The sequence below is a fragment of the Bufo gargarizans genome, chromosome 4, assembly GCF_014858855.1.
Source record: "Bufo gargarizans isolate SCDJY-AF-19 chromosome 4, ASM1485885v1, whole genome shotgun sequence".
NCBI classification, from domain to species: domain Eukaryota; kingdom Metazoa; phylum Chordata; class Amphibia; order Anura; family Bufonidae; genus Bufo; species Bufo gargarizans.
In genome coordinates this window covers 142610248-142632768 of record NC_058083.1, presented here as the reverse complement: position 1 = coordinate 142632768, position 22521 = coordinate 142610248, and positions in this window count along the sequence as shown.

Here is a 22521-nt window from a genome sequence, read left to right as displayed (position 1 = left end):
GATTCCTAATATGTATACTTTTTTTTTTTTACATTTAAGGCTGCTTTCACACTAGCGTTCGGGTTTCCGTTCGTGAGCTCCGTTTGAAGGAGCTCACGAGCGGACCCGAACGCAGCCGTCCAGCCCTGATGCAGTCTGAATGGAGGCGGATCCGCTCAGACTGCATCAGTCTGGCGGCGTTCAGCCTCCGCTCCGCTCGCCTCCGCACGGACAGGCGGACAGCTGAACGCTGCTTGCAGCGTTCGGGTGTCCGCCTGGCCGTGCGGAGGCGTGCGGATCCGTACGGATCCGTCCAGACTTTCAATGTAAGTCAATGGGGACGGATCCGTATGAAGATGCCACAATGTGGCTCAATCTTCAAGCGGATCCGTCCCCTATTGACTTTACATTGAAAGTCTGGACGGATCCGTACTAGGCTATTTTCACACTTAGCTGTTCTATGCTAAAAATAATGCAGACGGATCCGTACTGAACGGAGCCTCCGTCTGCATTATTATGGGCGGATCCGTTCAGAACGGATCCGCCCGAACGCTAGTGTGAAAGTAGCCTAACACAAAAGCATTTTTGAAACAAAAGTCATGTTTTAGTGTCTCCATATTCTAAGAGATATATAATTATAATTTTTTTTTTTTTTGGTGATTGTTCACGGTGAACATGGCTTGTTCGCCGCGGCGGGTGAACATATGCGATGTTCGATCTGCTCCTATACATCATCATTGAGCAAACTTTGACCCTGTACCTCAGTCAGCAGACACATTCCTGCCAATCAGCAGCAGACCCTCCCACCTCCTGGACAGCATCCATTTTAGATTCATTCGGAAGCTGCATTCTTAGTGAGAGGAGGGACAGTGCTGCTGCTGCTGATCTAATGGGGAAAGCGTTAGCTAGGGCAGTGTTCTGAACTTCTGTGTCCACAGACTCATCTGCTGTAAGGACAGCGTCCTGACAGCACCCCAAAAAGCCCTTTTTAGGGCTGGTACATCAGTCAGCTTTTTTTAAATTATATATATAGAGGCCACATACCCTGAACCCGAAAAATTCTGAGAACATAGTTTACTGGCTTACACAGGACACCCAATCTTCAACCGCTTCCGCTAAGAACCTTGACGCACCATCCTCCTCCAGCTCAGCTTTGGTCACCTACTCTCAAGTTACCACTCTCCCGTCCACCCCCACCACCACAGCCGCTTTACTTGATCCGTCAGAGGAGTTATTTACACATCAGTTGGATGAAATTAGTGATGCACAACCATTATTGCCAGAGGATGTAGATAACAGGGATATGTCTGTCAGGCAGCATTACACACATGGACGTACAGTGTGATGATGTTGTTGTACCCGCTGCTGCTTCCTTTGCTGAGGTGTCAGATACAAGTGAAGCGGTTGATAAAAACGATGTGTCCATGGATGCCACGTGGGTGCCTGCTCAAAGAAAAGAAGAGGGGGAAAGTTCAGAAGGGGAGACAGAGAGAAGGAGGAGACGAGTTGGAAGCAGGGGGAGGTTGTCGCAAGGAGCTAGTGGCACAGTCAGACAGCATGTATTGGTACCCGGGGTCAGCCAGACAGCACGCCAATCAACGCATGCTGTTGCCACCACCAGAATGCCGTCATTGCAAAGCTCAGCAGTGTGGCATTTTTTTTTGTGTGTCTGTCTCTGATAACCGCAATGCCATTTGCAACCTGTGCCAAAAGAAACTGAGTTGTGGGAAGTCCAACACCCACCTCGGTACAACTGCTTTGCGAAGGCACATGATCTCGCATCACAAATGCCAATGGGATCAACACATGAGTACAAGCAGCACACAAACTCAAAGCCACCATCCTCCTCCTGGTCCAGCATCTTCAGCCACGTCAACCACTGCTGTCCTCCTTGCCCCCTCTCAACCACCCGCCACTCCGCCTCTCACCTTCAGCAGTTCCATCTCATCTGCCCACAGTCAGGTGTCTGTCAAGGAAATGTTTGAGCGTAAGAAGCCAATGTCAGTCACCCACCTGCCCGGCGTCTGACAGCTGTCTTGATGGAACTCTTAGCCCGCCAGCTTTTACCATACCAGCTGGTGGAGTCTGAGGCCTTCAAGAAATGTTTCGCTATTGGGACACCACAGTGGAAGGTACCCGGACAATTATATATTTTTTTTTTCAAAAAAGGCAATCCCAAACCTCTACTCAGTTATTGCCAGAGATGCCATGACTTCCTTTTCATACAGTATTGGGGCAAGGGTCCATCTGACCACTGATACCTGGTCTGCAAAGCACGGTCAGGGCAGGTATATCACATACACTGCGCATTGGGTCAACCTGCTGACGGCTGACAAGCATGGAATGCGTGGCTCTGCAGCGGAGTTGGTGACACTGCCACGACTTGCAGGCAGGCCTACTGCCACCTCCTCTACTCCATCCTCTTCGATAACCTCCTCGGCTGAGTCCTCTTCTGCTGCAGTGTCTGGCTGCACATCAACTGAATCCCCCCAGCTCCCCAGGGGCTATTCCACATCCCGGATACGACAGTGTCACGCTGTCTTGGGGTTGACTTGCCTGAAAGCAGAGAGCCACACCGGACCAGCACACCTGTCCGCCCTGAACGCACAGGTGGATCAGTGGCTGACCCCGCACCAACTGGAGATCGGCAAAGTGGTGTGTGACAATGAAAGCTATTTGTTGGCGGCATCGACTTTGGGCAAGTTGTCACATGTGCCGTGCATGGCACATGTGTTGATTCTCATCGTACAATGCTTTGTGTCTAAGTACCCAGGCTTACAGGACATCCTCAAGCAGGCCAGGAAGGTGTGTGGCTATTTCAGGCGTTCCTACACTGCCATGGCGCACTTTTCAGACATTCAGCGCCGAAACAACATGCCAGTGAGGCGCTTGATTTGCGACAGCCTGACACGTTGGAATTCAACACTCCTAATGTTCGACCGCCCGCTCCAACAAGAAAAAGCCGTCAACGAGTATTTGTATGACCGGGGCGCTAGGACAGCCTCTGCGGAGCTGGGAATTTTTTGGCCACGTTACTGGACGCTCATGCGCATTGCCTGTAGGCTCATGCGTCCTTTTTGAGGAGGTGACAAACCTAGTCAGTCGCACCGAAGGCACTATCAGCGACCTCATCCCATTTGTTTCCTTCCTGGAGCGTGCCCTGCGAAGAGTGCTGGATCAGGCTGTAGATGAGCGTGAAGAGGAAGAGTTGTGGTCACCATCACCACCAGAAACAGGAGTTTGAGGAAGAGGAGTCAGAGGAGGAATGTGGCTTTGAGGAGAAGGAAGACCAACCACAGCAGGCGATCCCAGGGTGCTCGTTGTTGTCACCTATGTAGGACCCGTGGTGTTGTACGTGGCTGGGGGGAAGAACAGACCGTCAATGACATCAGTGAGGACTAGGAATGGGAAATGAGTAGCTCGGCATCCAACCTTGTGCAAATGCGGTCTTTCATGCTGTCATGTCTGTTGAGGGACCCTCGTATAAAAAGGATGAAGGAGAACGATCTGTACTGGGTGGCCACGCTACTAGACCTCCGGTATAAGCAGAAAGTGGCAGAAATTATACCAAATTACCGAAAGTCAGAAAGGATGCAGCCGTTCAAAACCAAACTAAAAAATATGCTTTACACAACTTATAAGGGGGATGTCACAGCACAACGGGAATCTAACTGGGGAAGAGGTGAAAGTAATCCTCCTCCTACCACGGCGGCAAGGACAGGACGCTTCACAGATGTGGTGTTGATGGAGGACATGCAGCGCTTTTTCAGTCCTACACATCGCCACAGCCCTTCGGGATCCAGCCTTAGAGAACGACTCGACCGACAGGTAGCAGACTACCTCGCCTTAACTGCAGATATCGACACTCTGAGGATCGATGAACCCCTTGACTACTGGGTTTGCAGGCTTGACCTGTGGCCTGAGCTATCCCAGTTTGCAATAGAACTTCTGGCCTGCCCCGCTTCAAGTATCCTGTCAGAAAGGACCTTCAGTGCAGCAGGAGGCATTGTCACTGACAAAAAGTCACCTCGGTCAAAAAAGTGTTGATTACCTCACCTTCATTAAGATGAATGAGGCATGGATCCCGAAGGGACTGACAGTGGGGGATACGTTTGACTAACAAAAGGCCTGATGACATGCCTTGGCCTCAAAATGGTCCCCACGCTGCTGTATTTAATGTCTGCATACCGGATAACTTTCGTGAATTCTCCGCCACCAACTAGGGTTCAAGCTGCATTGTTTTAGTCACTATTCTGCCTTGAAAATATTGGCAGTGGCTGCAACAATACCTAATTTTCCATGCCTAATTTTTCTGGCCTCTGGTGCTGCACTGTGGCTGCAAAAAAAAAAAAAAAAAGGCACATACATGTCAATTTCCCTTCGTGATCGTTACCTTGTTGTGGTGAAGGGGCTTGCGTATCACAATGAAGCGATCATCACCTCTGAGTGTGTTGGCAATGTTGCCACACCCCAGATGATAAGGCCGTTGCTTCATTATGATCAGACTAAAAGCGATCGGCTGGATAATTTTTCATAGACAAAACATAATTATTTTTTTTTTAAAGTTGTATGGGTTTTTAAAACATAAAATAAAAAAATCATAATAAAGTCTCTTAATCGTTTATTAGAAATAATGCAGACAATTTAAAAAATCCCCATCAATTCCAATACAAAGCAAGTACAGAGCTCAGAACTAAATTATTTCAGGATGTCGTAATGGTTCATTAATTCGACAATGGTTAATCAATTCAACTGATAGGAATAGTACTAGTACTCATATAGGGTGTCACAGCACATTGCTCCGTGCACGCGCAGTGCCCCAACTTAGGAGTAAGAGGACCGACCAAGCTGCTTTTTCCATCTCCCGGTTCCTAAAATCAATTCAGTTTGGATGTTCAGAGTTTGGTCTGTCACTGTGAAGGCAGACGAAGGTACCCGGCCTAAAATTTTTTTCACAAAAGGCAATCCCTGATATGGGACGTAACAGGGATTAAACTGATGAGAAGAGAACTACAGAAAATACCACTCATATCGGGTGTGACCGTAAATTGCACAGCGCAGACACAGTGAAAGTGGAAAAAAACAAAGGGGAGGGAGCCAGCGTTTTTTTTTTAACCATCTCCCCGTTCGAAAAATCAATTCAATAAATGGACCCCAGATTGGGGACGTAACAGGGATTAAACTGATGAGAAGAGAGAACTACAGAAAATAACACTCATATCGGGTGTGAGTAAATTGCACGGCGCAGATGCAGTGACCGTGGATCAAAACAAAGGGGAGGGAGCCAGCGTTTTTTTAACCATCTCCCCGTTCGAAAAATCTATTCAATTCACCTTTGGGGGACCCTTGATGTTGTACGTGGCTGGGTGGAGGAAGAAACCTTAAATGACATCAACGGGACATGGCTAGCTTGGTATCCAACCTTGTGCAAATGGTGAGTTTGCGGTTGGGCAAATGGACTGTTTGCGGTGCATTAAAAGGGGAGTTTGGTCTGTCAATGTCTGAAGGGGCGTGACCCTTACACTACCTGATCGATACAACATCATACTTCGATCGATACACACTGGATGTTTTAAACCACGTTGTTCAAAAAAAATTTGGATTGTTAGGTGATTTATGCCCTTTATGGATTAAAACCCAACTCTGCATCAACTATGTAATTTTCCATGGGAGTTTTGCCATGGACCCCCCTCCGGCATGTCACAGTCCAGGTGTTAGTCCCCTTGAAACAACTTTTCCATCACTACTGTGGCTAGAAAGAGACCTGTGGGTTTTAAAATTTGCCTGTCTATTTAAGTCAATGGCGGTTCGCCCTGTTTGCCCGTTCGCCAACATTTTCAAAAATTTGCGTTCGCCGTTCAACGGAAAATTTTTATGTTCGACATCTCTAGTCTTAGGTAGTCTCATTTTTTGCGGGATGAGATGATGGTTTGATTGGTATGATTTTGGGGTGCGTATGACTTTTTGATCTCTTGGTATTACACTTTTTGGGATGTAAGGTGACACTGTTTTTTTATTTAATTTTTTAGTGTTCACCAGAGGGGTTAGGTCATGTGATATTTTTATAGAATCTGTCGATACGGACACGGCGATACCTAATGTCTACCCTTTTTTTTATTTAAGTTTTACACAATATTTTTGAAACAAAAAAAATCATGTTTTAGTGTCTCCATAGTCTGAGCCATATTTTTTTTTTTTTTTTTTTTGGGTAATTGTCTTAGGTAGGGTCTCATTTTTTGAGGGATGAGATGATGGCTTGGTATGATTTTGGGGTGCGTATGACTTATTGATCGCTTGGTGTTGCACTTTTAGTGATTGTTTTCAGCACAGTTTTTTTTTTAGTGTTCACCTGAGGGGTTAGGTCATGTGATATTTTTATAGATCCGGTCAATACGGACACGGCGATACCTAAGATACCTTTTTTGCTTTTAAGAAAATGACTGCACGTGCCGCGGTCAGCGCTGACCATGGCAGTGCAAGGGTTAATGCGCTGGCAACTCTTGGAATGCAACAGGTTTCAAGGTCCCGTTTTCATTATCGGTGGAGGTCGCAGTGGTAGTATTGATCGCATAGTTATCCCCTATCCATATATAACCGGAATACCGCTTTAAGCATCACACTATAGCCCCAAGTTAGTTAAACTTCAGGAATATCAACCTGTCGTTTGGAAGCATAAGCAATTGTGAATCTGTTTCACCTTCTTTGGTGCAAATGGATGTGCCAACAGATGCACTGGGGAGATAGCAGCCAGATAACCCTCAAATAAGGGAATAGTTTTGCAGGTAGTGGCCGCAAACAATTACTTTAAACTTATCCTTCCTGATTCCTTTGTAACTTTGTGTTTTACTAGTGTCCTGGTAGTATCTGTAGCCAAGCCAGGTTGCACAAGTAGTCCGACTCAGCACTGTGGAACTCGATTGGCATTTGACAGTGACACCAGATTTCTCAGGTTTGCTATTGGTGCCCTGTTCTCTTCACAGATGACAGCAGGTTCACAATGAGCTCATTAGACAGACAGAAAAGAGTCTTGAGACACTGTATGATCTTACACTGCTATAGTGGGCACTGACTACCTCTTGGTGCAGGACAATGCCCAGCCTTATGTGGCCAGAGTGTGTAGGCAGTTCTTGGGTGATGAAAGCATTTGTGATTGGCTGGTCCTCACGCTCCCCATAACTGAATCCAATTGAAAACTTCTGGGACATTGTGTATCAATGCATCCAACATCAGGAGCATGTCCAGACATGGTTTAGAGCAGTGATGGCTAACCTTGGCACTCCAGCTGTGGTGAAACTACGACTCCCAGCATGCTCCATTTATTTCTATAGAGTTCTGAGAGCAGCCAAGCAAGCGGGGCATCTTGAGAGTTGTAGTTTTACCACAGCTGGAGTGCCAAGGTTAGCCATCACTGGTCTAGAGGCATTGAGGGTCACACCTCCCAAATTTAGAAAATCAGAGAAGGACAATATGTGCAGCATGCATTAAGTGCTCCAGACTAAAAAAAATACCTAGTAGCCATTGGCTCCTGAACTGAAAAATTTAGTCGCCAAATCGAAACCGAAAAAAAAATTTGGTATCGTGGCAACGCTACGCCGATCAGATCGGCGTAGGGTTGTTTTGATACCAAAATTTTGATTCACTTTCGTCACCATAAAAAAGTATTGCGATACTCAATACTGCGAAAAAAAAAAGGAAAAACACCAACAAAAGCCGCGTGCATTTTGCATTTTATGAAATGTTCGGCCCATAATAAAACAGTCCTATCCTATTTTTTGGGGTGATAAGTATTTATTTATAATTTTATAGTTTTGACAGCACTATGTAATATATGTATTTATTGTTTATATATTTTATATGTAAAATTGGGGAAGGGGGGATTTAAACTTAATATTTTAGGCTACTTTCACACTAGCGTTTTTCTTTTCCGGCATAGAGTTCCGTCCTAGGGGCTCTATACCAGAAAAGAACTGATCAGGCATATCCCCATGCATTCTGAATGGAGAGTAATCAGTTCAGGATGCATCAGGATGTCTTCAGTTCAGTCTTTTTGACTGATCAGGCAAAAGATAAAACCTCAGCATGCTACGGTTTTATCTCCGGCGAAAAAAAACTGAAGATTTGCTTGAATGCCGGATCCAGCATTTTTCCCCATAGGAATGTATTAGTGCCAGATCCGGCATTCAAAATACCGGAATGCACCCGCATTAAATCCGGACCCATTCACTTCTATGGGGCTGTACACATGAGCGGTGATTTTCACACATCACTTGTGCGTTGCGTGAAAATCGCAGCATGCTCTATGTTGTGCGTTTTTCACGCAACGCAGGCCCCATAGAAGTTAATAGGGCTGCGTGAAAATTGCAAGCATCCGCAAGCAAGTGCGGATGCGGTGTGATTTTTCACGCATGGTTGCTAGGATGAAAGTCTATTCACTTTTATTTTCCCTTATAACATGGTTATAAGGGAAAATAATAGCATTCTTTAATACAGAATGCTTAGTAGAAGGTCAATATAATAAACATTGGTGGCGCAGTGCGCCCCCCCCCCCAATATAATAAGCCTTGGTGGCGCAGTGTGCCCCCCCCTCAATATAATAAACATTGGTGGCGCAGTGGGCAGTGCCAATGAGGGTTAAAAAATAATTAACTCGCCTCCTCCAAATTGATCGTCTCCAGTTCTTTCTTCAGGACCTGTCAAAGGACCTGTGGTGACATCACTGTGCTCATCCCATGATACATCACATGATCCATCACCATGGTAATGGACCATGTGATGAGCTCAGTGACGTCACCACAGGTCCTGAAGAAAGAACAGGAGACCGGCAGCTATGTGATCAATTGGAGGAGGGGAGTTAATAATTTTTTTTTTTATTTAATTTTTTTTTAACCCTCATTGGCACTTCCCACTGTGCCACCAATGTTTCTTATACTGGGGGGGGGGGGGGGGGGGAGGGCGCACTGTGCCACCAATGAAGATAACTGACCTGTTAATACAAATACAGGAGGCAAGTGCCGGAATCAAATAGCTGGCACCCAACCTCTGACAGGGAGCTGCTATCCGCTGCAGTTAACCCCTCAGGAACCGCACCGGTTAACTCAACTGCAGCGGATTGCAGCTCCCTGTCATAGAGGTCGGGTGCCGGCTATTTGATTCTGGCACCCGCCTTCTGTATTTGTATTAACAGGTCAGTTATCTTCATTCGTGGTGCAGTGGCCACAGCCCCTCCCCTCCCGTCTCTCTTCTTATTGGCGGAGGCGGCGGCAGCAGCACAGGGGGGAGGGAGAGACTCCTCCACTGCGCTGCTGAGAAGATCGGCGGCGGGGCAGAGAACTATCATCTCCTGTGCCCCGCCGCTGCAGAGCTGCAGCGGCAAAAAGTCTTGTCGCCATTTGTAAATTCTAAGTCTGGAGCCCTGGCATTGCTACTATTTTTTTCATACTAGGCCACGCCTCTAACTCCGCCCAAAGCATAATTACTGACTGTCAGAACTGCAGCAGCTGGGGATCGGTTAGGTGAGTCTAAGTCCCTTTTATTTTTTTACAGCATGTGGAGCCCCTGGGACAATTATTTTTCTTGCACTTCAATATCCATTTAAATATTAGCACATAAATCATCGGATTATAGATATTTTGAGGATAACTGTCATTTATTTATTTTTTTGCTAGTTTATTAGAGCTAGGCATGTATACTTGAGTTAGTCTGTCAATGATTGTCAAAAGATCTGTAATTACCTTATAATAGTATGCTGCTGTATTTTCCCCTGCCAAATACTGAACTGAAGACTTCCTGATGCATACTGAACAAATTGCTTTCCATGGATGCAAATGACACCATTCATTACATAACAATTTCTTAACGACTAATAAATAAAGACAAACCATATGTTGTGGAATAAAAATGGCCGCAATGCTTTATTAAGGGTAACCTTAAAATACATACTTCAATAAATAACTGAACCACAATTACAACCAACAGATCATTAAATAAACCCATTTGAAATTGTACTAATCACCGAAATCCACTCGGCAATAGCTGAGTGACACAGCCCCTCTAACAAAGCAAAGCGACAAAAGCATAAACACAGGGAGGGAGGGCGGGGCAACGATCCGGTCTTGAAAACTGGCCCAGAAATGTCGCCGTACCTGCAATATAAAGACCGGGCACTTCCCGCCACACTATTAGCCGCCAACCAGGGTCCCTGAATCCCCTCAGCAACAGCAGCGGCCAACCAGCTGAGGCCCCAGCTGTCACCAGGGCCCACAGGTAAATAAAAACAAATCAGCCTGAGGTAACCTGTAAGAACAGGAGAACAAGAAAGGGGGGGGGGGGAGAGAAAGGGAAGCCATCCTAATAGTGTACTGTACACATGTGAGGTGCCGTTGCCCCCATGTGTCCCCCAAGCGAAACGCTCTGGGGGGCCCTCTCATTCAGAATGCATTGGGACAAAACTGAAGTGTTTTATTCCGGTATTGAGCCCCTATGATGGAACTCAATACCGGAAAACTTTAACGCTAGTGTGAAAGTAGCCTTACTTAGAATTTTGGGGTGATTTGGAATAGAGCCCTGGTTCTATTGTTCTTTGATGCATCATTTTGTTTTCAATCAATTACACAATTTATATAAGTATAGATTTTCTACGGGATATCTGACGTGTTCTCTCGGTTGTATTCTGCCTATTTTGAGCAGTGTATTTTTTAGCTGTTGTACATTTGTTAATGGTTAAATGGGAAAAATTGAGCAGAAATAACTTGACCATGATTATGTGTTTTGTTTTTAGAGAGTATTTGTCTTTATGGATTTTGTACAGATGATTCGGATTTCGCCGGCTGCCATTATACTCTTGAAATCAGTTGTTTGCACAAGAAAATCTAAAAATAGCAGTGCTAATACAATCTCCTGGACAAAAGATGCAGGATCAGCTGTTTCATAGCATCAGCCCAGAACTCTGCCAAACAAAACAATCATTCTCTGCAGGGAAAAATCTTTTAATGAAAAGTTTGTCTGTGTATACAGTGAGGAAGCATGCAAGCAATCGTGGTGGGGAAATAATAAACACAGTACATTACTGTCTTATGTCATTGTAAAACTCAGCACTGTTTTCCATTAGCTGTTTACTTTCTGAGTTTTATTTTCTCCATTACCCCCTATTTTGGGCCTTTAGGACAAAGCATTTAAAAAAAAAAAAAATGTTTTCACTGTTGCATTCCAAGAGTCATAACTTTTTATTCTTTTGTTGATATAACTATATGAGGATTTGTTTTTTACTGAATGAGTTGTATTTTTCTAGGGTGCTGTTTTGGTGTGCATATATCTTATTCATAAACTTTGATTCCCTTATGTCCTAAGCAGCATCATATTAGTACTAGTTGGACAGATGGAACTTGTAATAAACCAAATTATTCAGTTAATTACCCCCCTCCCTATAAAAACTAGATCTCCCTAACTACTCTGTGTATTTTACTGTGGACCTAGGGCAGATGGCAATTGTTTGCCCTTGTTTTTATGTCTGAGAGGTGTCAGATTTTATTTATTTTTTTGTGTTTTTCATTCTTTCCACACCTCTTCTTTTCTCCCCTTTGCCCTCAACTTTTTTGTGCTCTTTTGAGGTGCTGAGGAGTTCACGGACCAGAAGTGATGCTGATACCGGTTTCAGGTCTCCTCAGTTCTATGTTGGCCTGGAATGGTTGTGCCTATGTCAGCTTTGGATGGAAGGGGTGCTCCTGTGTAACTTCCACCCATTCGCTCTCTTCTTTCTCTATAGCTGGACTTAGTGTCACAAACCACAAGTGACATTGATTTTGTCACTTTCAGTTTTTGGAGCCTGATGGTGCCTAGTTTGGGTCAAGTTAGGACCACTTTCTGCATCACTTTCACACATTTCAACCTGGTTTTAGGGTTTTATCAATCTGGATCTGCCAAGATCTCTTTATTTTATATTCTTAGGCTCTTGAGGCATTTCACTAGTACGTCATAGCCTTCTTTCTTAGCTTTTTGTTATAGTAGTGCGTGTGGAACCACTGTGTAAACCAACATATTTAACTTTTGGCTAATCCTAAACTCAGTTTCCTGGCAATCCCCTGTTAATCACACTTTAACCCCTGTACAGGTATCTGGACCTAGCTGCAGGGGAACTACCAGGCTGCTCCCTCCTGGAATAGTCTGTGTGGTTGACAGCTGACCCAATGGAGTCAGACACCGCTTTGGGACACCGAGGAGTCGGGTAAAATCATAGTCAGGGACAGGCTGAGGTCGGAGCTTGCAGAGTACATGCTATATGGCAGATGCCACGAGGTCAGGGCAGGCAGCAAAGGGTCAATATGGAAGTCAGACAAAGGGCACAGACCTGCCTCTCGCTTATGACACCAGGCAAGGTTAGTAGGACACTTTTTCTCTTCTCTGGAGTCTTTGTACTTGGGCAATTCAGGATTAGGTCACTGCCAGGATATGGAGCTTCTCTTTTTTTTGGTGCCAAATTCTTGCTGTTTAATCCCTTGCCGCCAGATGCTGTAATAGTACTGCAGATGTCTGGTCTTTAAAGATGACACCTCCTCCGTGGAGTGAGCACCATAGCCACCAGATGCCAGCTGTTTCACATGGCAGACACCCAGGGCTAATGTCTGTGATTGGTGTTAATGTGTATCACAGACATTTAATGCCTCAGATGCCATGGTCAAATGTGACTACACCATCGGAAAGGTAAAAAAATAACTGAAAGCGCACGCTTCCTGGGAAGGAACGTCTTTCCCTGGCTAAAATTGGGGGAGTCGTTCCTAAGTAGTTATAGGCCAGAGCCTGTACAAGGCTTTTAGGCCTAGTAATAGTATATTCCAATGCAGGACTGCAGGTGGCAGCACTGCATTGAAATATATTGAACTTATATTGTATTAAACAATGGATAAAAATGGCTGCATGTTGGGGTCCCCTTGGGAGCCTAAACATTTTAAAAAAAATAAGTCTAAAAATACAAATCATCCCCTTTGCCCAAAATTGAAATTAAGATGAAGACAAAAAAAAAATCATATGCATTGCCGTGTACAAAAATGCCCCTTTAGCGAATCGTGTAAAGGAAAAAAAATATCAAAATGGCTGATTTACCATGGTATCATTAACAACTAAGAGTCATTAAAAAAAATAGCCCTTACACAGCTCTGTAATTATAAAAAAGTTATGGGGGTCAGAATATGCAGATGAAAAGAAAAAACAAATTTAAATAAAAGTTTTTTTTTCTGTATTAAAACACAAGAAAAACTATATAAATGCGGTATCATTGAAATCATACTGCCCCAGAGAATAAAAGCCATGGGTCAGTTGTACTGCATGATGAGACTTTCTCTTCATCTACTGAGGAATAGAAAAAAATGGAAATGTAAAAGTCTTGCTTTCCTCTGAAAAAGATCCAGAAGTCAATTAAATCCATTGGGTCAGGAAAATTAAGTTTATATGGGTTCACGTTTAGGGGACATAGAGCCCTCAAAGTGGGGAAGGCTTAAATGTCATGGTGGCTGAAAAGAGGGAGCTGGAGAAAGATTTAAAAGATTCAGGGAGAGGTATCCCATCAAAGAGAGTGAGTGTGACTGAGCTGGATATGGGTATCAACAAACTTTCATATCGCACTGCAGTTCCTGCTTAAGACTGGTCGAATCTCCAGAATTCCATAGATGGGTGTACAGCGCTTTTCTCAAGAGGTTATTCTGCGGCCTCAGCTTCCTTACCCATAGTAATAAGATTGTCATTAATTTACATATGTGGATCCTTGAAATGTAGAAGGGCATTGATTCTGGGTTTCCCAGAAATGACCTGTTTACCCTCCATCAAATATATTGATCTCACCTGTTATCTTCTCTGTGACATATCTTCCCATCAGGTAAAGCTGGCTGCGAAATCTAAGGCCCTCGTAACCACAAGAAGAAGGTATTTTTGACTTGAAGGGGTTTTGTGTGTACTAATAGGATGGTGGCTATTGTATTTCTCCTAATGATTGCTATGCAGACAAAACGAGCTATTATAACTAATCAAAGGTATTTGAGAATATACACTGAGCAAAAATTTAAACACAATACTTTTGGTTTTGCTCCAATTTTGCATGAGCTGAACTCAAAGATCTGAAACATTTTCCTCATACACAAAGACCCATTACTCTCAAATATTGTTCACAAATCTGTCTAAATCTGTGTTAGTGAGCACTTCTCCTTTGCCGAGATAATCCATCCAACCTCACAGGTGTGGCATATCAAGGTGCTGATTAGACAGCATGAATATTGCACAGGTGTGCCTTAGACTGCCCACAATAAAAGACCACTCTGAAATATGCAGTTTGATCACACAGCACAATGCCACAGATGTCGTAATGTTTGTGTCACTGTCTGCCCTGTGAGAGATCTGAGGAGATCGGATAGACTTGCAGCACGTGAGACTGCCCACAATAAAAGACCACTCTGAAATGTGCACAGTTTTGCCTTACTGAAGGGGGAAGGGTCGGGAAAACCAGTCAGTATCTAGTGTGGCCACCTTTTTGCCTCACGCAGTGCAACACCTCTCCGTCGCATAGAGTTGATCAGGTTGTTGATTGTGGCAGCTTCCCGGAATTGTGTACAGATCCTTGCAATATGGAGCCGTGCATTATCATGCTGCAACATGAGGTGATGGTCGTGGATGAATGGCGCAACAATGGGCCTCAGGAACTCGTCACAGTATATCTGTGCACTCAAAATGCCATCAATAAAATGCACCTGTGTTCGTTGTCCATAACATACGCCTGCCCATACCATAACCCCACTGCCACCATGGGCCGCTCGATCCACAACATTGACATCAGCAAACCGCTCACCCACATGATGCCACACACACTGTCTGCCATCTGCCCTGAACAGTGAAAACCGGAACTCATCCGTGAACAGAACGCCTCTCCAACGTGCCAGACGCCATAGAATGTGAGCATTTGCCCACTCAAGTCGGTTACGACTACGAACTGCAGTCAGGTCCAGACCCAGATAAGGACAACGAGCATGCAGATGAGCTTCCCTGAGACGGTTTCTGACAATTTGTGCAGAAATTCTTTGGTTATGCAAACCGATTGTTGCTACAGCTGTCCGGGTGGCTGGTCTCAAACGATCATGGAGGTGAACATACCGGATGTGGAGGTCCTGGGCTGGTGTGGTTACAAGTGGTCTGCGGTTGTGAGGTCGGTTGGATATACTGCCAAATTTTCTGAAAAGCCTTTGGAGAAGGCTTATGGTAGAGAAATGAACATTCATTGTACAGGCAACAGCTCTGATAGACATTCCTGCAGTCAGCATGCCAATTGCACGCTCCCTCAAACTGTCACGGCAAGTGGGGATAAGGGGAACACCAAGAAAACAAACAGCAACAGGTAAACAGACTAGGCCCCAAAGCTAGGGAGGAGGGAATAGTTACCTCTTAACAATCCCTTAGCCTCTCTGACTGCTGACAGTATGAGCAAGTCCTGATGGTAAACTCATACGCTAGAACCTAAGCCCTGCTGACACTGTAGCAAACCCTAACTTGGGGAGAGGGGAATGAGACAGCCGGTACCTTCCACCGTGAAGAGACCAGCGTCTTCCTGAGACCTAGCAGCAACACACGCACAAAGGAGAAAACAGGAGGACTTAGCTTGAGATGAGCGGGAAGTAGAGGATCCACAAACGACCAGTATAGAATTCCAGAAGGAACATTTGAACCGCAGAGTCATCAGTAAGAGCCTCTAAAACAGCTAATGAGCAGAACCTGCGGAGAGGTGGGATCCAGCCCACAACAAACAGAAAGGAAACACAGAAAGACCTGTCAGATAGACTCACGTGCTGCAAGTCTATCCGATCTTCTCAGATCTCTCACAGGGCAGGAAGTGACACAAACGTTACGACATCTGTGGCATTGTGCTGTGTGATCAAACTGCATATTTCAGAGTGGTATTTTATTGTGGGCAGTCTAATGCACACCTGTGCAATATTCATGCTGTCTAATCAGCACCGTGACATGCCACACCTGTGAGGTTGGATGGATTATCTCTGCAAAGGAGGAGTGCTCACTAACACAGATTTAGACAGATTTGTGAACAATATTTGAGAGTAATGGGTCTTTTGTGTATGTAGAAAATGTTTCAGATCTTTGTGTTCAGCTCATGCAAAATGGGAGAAAAACCGAAAGTGTTGCGTTTATATTTTTGTTCAGTGTATTTCATTTTATTAATTCCCGGAGAACCTCTTTAAGCCCCGAGTGGCTGACAATGCCTCTAAATATAACCTGTAGTCTTCCCTATGAGCCTGAAAGACTTTGTTCTCAGTTGGACAAGGAAGGGCCTTGAACAGGACTTCCTTTCAGACAGAAGCAATCCATCCAGAGGTTTTAGACATATAGGCCTCAACATTCCAGGCCCAAATACTGGAGAGGAGCTGAATACTGAACACCAGGAGCCTTCTGTCTCTTCCACCCATGTTTCAGTAAATTCTAGTTAGAAGTTGTTGTTTTTTTTTTTCTCTCAAGGAGTGGGTCACTACTATCCTAGAACATTTGTTCCCAGCAGACAGGTTTGCAAGAACAAATCCACCTCTTTCCACGAAACAGTTGATTTTGGAGGATTACATTCTTTAATTTCTTCAGAAAATAGTCCTGTTGGGCATCCTAAGTTCATAAGAGGGATTAGTTGTCTACTCCAGTTTTTCTCATCCCATAACCTTCAGTAGAATGGAGAACTGTGATCGACCCATGATATCTCAACTGCTACATCTGAAAGAAAAAAAATTGCAAGTAGATTTCATGGTTATGATCAACTTAAAGGGGTTGCAACAAGTACAGACTATAATTACTTGCACACCATGACGGTGTCCATGGCATTAAATATAATCCATGCCACAGGGGTGTCCCTGGCATTTAGTATATTGCCAGCCACATGGGTACGTGGCATATGTATAGTACAGTGCATGGGAGGTGTCTCTGGCAGATTTCTTGCATTGATTTTGCAGGACTTACTGCCATCAGGTATGTTTCATGTCTTGGGACTTCCTCAGGATCCGTTGTTATGTTTGCTAGGAGTTTCTCTGCCATTTCTTATATTTCTTGCCTTGAGTGCCCCAGCTTCTATTTCTTGCACTCCAGACTGTCATCAGACAGATTCTTAACCTTAAGGAATTCTCTAGTATCATGTGTTTTTGCTCGCCATGGAATCTCTAGTGGTATTACCTTACCAGGGGTCTCCTCTGATACCTTTGTTACCATTGTAGGAACTGTTGGTGTCTTCTAAACTTGCAGTTTTTACAAGATTTTTCCTTCTTTTTTTTATCAGCCTTTTAGGGCCATATGAGCTATTCTGTTATCCCGCTTTCAGGGGATTCTGAGAGGATATGTAGCTGCTTCTTCTTAAGCCGCTGGACAGTTGTTTCTGTAGGTATATGAGCTATTGTTCTCTTCCTTTTGTTTTATCAACGGTTGGACACTTGAGTCTGAAGGGCTATATGAGCTATTGTCCTCTGTTATCATACCGTTTTTAAGGGGATTCTGACAGATTATGCCCCTGCTTCCTTGTTCTGACTTAGGGTCTCTGAACCTTTCAACCTCACTATTGCTCTTAGGTTTCTAATATTTAATGACTTTCTAGCTGAGCTTCTGTGGAAGAAATTGAGGTCGAACAAAGGTGGTGCAGTTGTGTCTTCTACATTTTACCAGTCTTATAGCTATAGATCCAGGTTCCTCTGCTTCACCTTTTTAGGTAGAGGTTTCTTTTATGGGACAACAGTTCTTTACATGGAGTCTATGCACAAAGTGCTCATCAGTACTATCAGAAGATTACTTCTCTGATATCTGTAGTTCTGATATCTCCCCCAGGAAGAAGTGGAATTATGTAGCAAGCAATATTTCTTCTTTTGACAGTCTCTGGTGGTTGTTTTATCAGCAGCGCAAGTTATCCTTAAACACTAGGAAGTGCAAAGAATCTTTATGACCTGACTCCACTGCTTGTGAGAGACATATTGAAGTTCTCTTTGACAATCTGTTTTTGAAAAATGAAAAAATTCTATCAGTTTGGTTGCATTTATGTCAGGTGGATGGATCTTGCAAGTCCTCAGAAGATGAAACCTTCAAGTTTGCTACATTCCACCTGTTTCCTTTGAGCCAAAAATATCTTTGATTCATAAGAGGTATCTCTGAGAAAGATGCATTAGATCCATTTCCACAGAGTCCTAAAGAATCACATGCCATGAGGGATGGCCCTGGCATATGTTACAGGCTATGTTGGTTTCAGATGTGCCTCAGGTCCTAGGTGGGTGTCCCTCGCATCAAATGCATGTCACGCCATGGTGGGTAGCCCTGGCATCTGATATGTTACATGCTGTGCTGGCTTCAGGTATGCCTTCAGACATAGGGAGTGACACTGGCATCAAGTGCATGTCACGCCGTGATGGGTAGCCCTGGCATCTGATATGTTGCATGCTGTTTCGACTTTAGGTGTGCCTTCAGGTCTAGGAGGTGAACCTGTTGTCAAGTGCATGCCACGCTAGGGGGGTATCCCTGGCATCTAATATGTGAAACACCATGCTAGCTTCAGGATGAATGTTCCTAGCTTTATTTTAGTTACAGCATATGGGAGTATCCCTGACGTCTGGTTATTTTGTATGCCATAGTAATATCCAGTACATCCTGGCCCCAGATTCTGTGCTCAGCAGCTGTTGAATTATACACCATGGATTTACCTTGTAACATTATACTGGAAGTTATTTCTCTCCTTCACCTAGTAAGATTGTTACCATCTTCCAGCTTATTACGTGTCTGTTCGTTATGCTATAATAGAGCTTGGCCATCTCACTTAAACCTTGGATGCCTGTTTTTGGCAGATAGCCACTTAACCAAATCACTGAATAAAGTGGCCTAAATGGGAGGAAGTGCTCAGAACTCCAAATACTGTAGCGTATGTATAACCGGGGGAGCAAATCCTCCTCATATGGTCCATTGCTAATGGCAAATCCCCAGAAAAAATGCATGCAATCGAGGATGGATACATGTGTAGATGAGATGAGACTGTGTCACATGAGCCTGTTATAGGTGGGGCTCACAGCCTTCTCCCATTGTATTTGTGATCCTACTTTGGAAGTTTTTTGGGTGTTTTGGCTGTGAGTCTGACTTTTGCATCTATCAGACAGTGTTCACACACTACAGGTAGGTCAGCGTTAGGGCCCGCGCTACATTGAGATACCTTGACGGGGTGCGCGGGCTCCGATATGTTTAGTCGGAATATATTGGCTAAAATCTCATTTTTAAGTCCAGCGTGAGGGTTTAGCTATATATATTATCATTTGCATATTGTTGTAGTGCACCTTTTGCAGTGATTTACATATAGCTACTTAAGAGATCTCCAGCAGCAGGTTCTCAGATCCTGGCATCAAGATCCATCTATCTTCTGGTTCAGTCAAATCAATGATGACTTGTGGATGAAGCTGGAGCACCTTGCAAGAGGCCCTTATGAAAGCCAAATAGTAGTTTCTGCAGATGTTGGCCATTAAGTATGAGGAACTTACTTAGAAGTCGAGTGTATCATAGACCCTCGCATAGCATATTGATGATCTTTCAGGGTACTGTAGTTGCCCCATTCCAGTTATTACTTTAGTTGCCCTCCTCTGAACCCTCTCCAGCTCTGCTATGTCTGCCTTGTTCACAGGAGCCCAGAACTGTACATAGTACTCCATGTGTGGTCTGACTAGTGATTTGTAAAGTGGTAGGATTATGTTCTCATCACGGGCATCTATGCTCCTTTTGATGCAACCCATTATCTTTTTGCTCTTGGCAGCAGCTGCCTGACACTGGTTTTTGCAGCTTAGTTTACTGTTTATTAAAATTCCTAGGTCCTTTTCCATGTCAGTGTTACCGAGTGTTTTACCATTTAGTATGTACGGGTGATTTGCATTATTCCTTCCCATGTGCATTACCTTACATTTTTCAGTGTTAAACCTCATCTGCCACTTCTCTGTGCAAGCCTCCAATCTATCCAGATCCCTCTGTAGCAGTATACTGTCCTCTTCTATGTTAATTACTTTACACAGTTTAGTGTCATCTGCAAAAATGTATATTTTACTGTGCGAGCCTTCTACAAGATCATTAATATATTGAAGAGAATAGGGCCCAATACTGACCCCTGAGGTACTCCACTAGTGACAGTGACCCAATCTGAGTGTGTACCATTAATAACCACCCTCTGTTTTCTATCACTGAGCCAGTTACTTACCCACATACAGATATTTTCTCCCAATTCAAGCATTCTCATTTTATATACTAATCGTTCATGCGGTACAGTGCCAAATGCTTTGGAGAAGTCCAGATATACGACATCCATTGATTCGCCGCTGTCAAGTCTAGAACTTACCTCCTCATAGAAACTGATTAAATTAGTTTGACATGACCGATCCCTCATGAAGCCATGCTGATACAGTCCTAATCAATAGTTTAAGACCACTTGAAAAATGGCAAAAAAACATATTTTACATTGTTGGATCTTAACAAGGTTCCAAGTAGAGCTTCAACATGCAACAAGAGCAAATGAGAGTGAGACAAAACATTTTTTGAGCATTCAATTAATTGAAAATTACGATTAAGGCTACTTTCACAACTGCGTTCGGGGCTCCGCTTGTGAGTTCCGTCTGAAGGCTCTCACAAGCGGCCCCGAACGGATCCGTACTGCCCTAAAGCATTCTGCGTGGATGCGGATCCGCTCAGAATGCATCAGTCTGGCACAGTTTGTCCTCTGCTCAGCAGGCGGAAACCCGAAGTCTGTGATGGCAAAGGCAAAAAAACTCTCCCTTTTTGAACGTGGTCGGGTTGTTGAACTGCATAAGCAGGGTCTCTCACAGTGCGCCATCGCTGCTGTGGTGGAACGCAGTAAGACTTAAGAATTTCTTAAATGATCCTGAGGGTTATGGAACAAAAAAGTAAAGTGGAAGACCCCAAAAAAATAATTATCGGCACTGAGCCAGAGGAACCAATTGGCTGTCCGTCAAGACACTGGATGATCCTCGACCCAAATTAAGGCCCTTTTACTGGTGCTGACTGCAACCCCATAACCATCAGACGGCATCTGAGACTGAAGGGCTTCAAAAACAAAAAAAGTCTTCAAAGACCTTGTCTCCTTGAACACCACAGAACTGCTTGTTTGGACTTTGCAAGAGAGCAAAATTGGGACATTCAAAGGTGGAAGAAAGTTTTATTCTCTGAGAAAAAATTTAACCTTGATGGTCCTGATGGTTTCCAACCAGGGGCGTCAAACAGCCACTGGCTATGTCCAGATGTTGCAGGGAGCATTCCTCATGACTGAGGGCCCTCATCTGTGTGGTAACGACTGGGTTTTTCAACAGGACAACGCTACAGTACACAATGCCCGCAGGACAAGGGACTTCTTCCAGGAGAATAACATCACTCTTTTGGCCCATCCTGTGTGTTCCCCTGATCTAAATCCAACTGAGAACCTTTGGGGATGGATGGCATGGATGTTGAAGCTCTACTTGGAACCTTGTTAAGATCCAGCCATGCTAAATATGATTTTTTTTGCCATTTTTCAAGTGGTCTTAAACTTTTGATCAGGACTGTATGATGTTATTTGCTTGTTTTCATTGAGATCCTCCAAGATGGCATCTCTTAGAAAACTTTTAAACAGTTTTCCCACAACAGATGTTAAACTTACTTGCCTATAGTTTCTGGGCTCTGTTTTTGCACACTTTTTAAATATTGGCACCACATTTGCTATGCGCCAATCCTGTGGAACATTCCCTGTCAGTATAGAGTCTGTAAAAATCTGAAATAAGGGTCTGGCTATGACATTACTTAATTCTCTTAGGATACGGGGATGTATGCCATCTGGCCCTGGCGATTTGTCTTTTAATCTTTTTAAGTCGCTGTTGTACTTGTTCCTGGGTCAGACAGGGCACTTTTAATGGGGAATTTAGTTTTACATTTTGCATTTAATCTGACAGTTTATTTTCCTCAGTGAATACAGTGGAGAGAAAAAATATTTAAAGGGAACCTGTTACCTCCAACAAACATCCCAAGCCGGCAGCAGTACCTTAGAGTAGCCAGCAGCAGGTTTGTGATGATCATTTTCTTCCTGCAGGCAGATGAAGCAAAAGCTGTAAAAACGTTCTTTAATCCTCTGCCTGGCGCGGTTCTCTAGTCAGGCTTGAAGTGACGGAGGCAGCAGCCTCCTTGCTTTAGGTCACGGCAACCACGCCCCCTTCCTTGCCCCTTCGCTGTCACAGCCTACTCTAAGGTACTGCTGCCGGCTTGGGATGTTTATTGGAGGTGACAGGTTCCCTTTAATAGCTTTGCTTTCTCTGAAACTCCTCCCTCATTGCTCTGTAGAGGACCGACACCATTTATATTTTTTACCATTTATATAATTGAAGAACATTTTAGGGTTAGTTTTGCTCTCTTTGGCAATTAATCTCTTGGTATCTAAATTGGCTGCTTTTATTAGTTTTTTTTACATATTCAGTTTTTTTCCTTATAGTTTTTCAGTGCTTCCTCGCTACCCTCCTGTCTTAGTGATTTTAA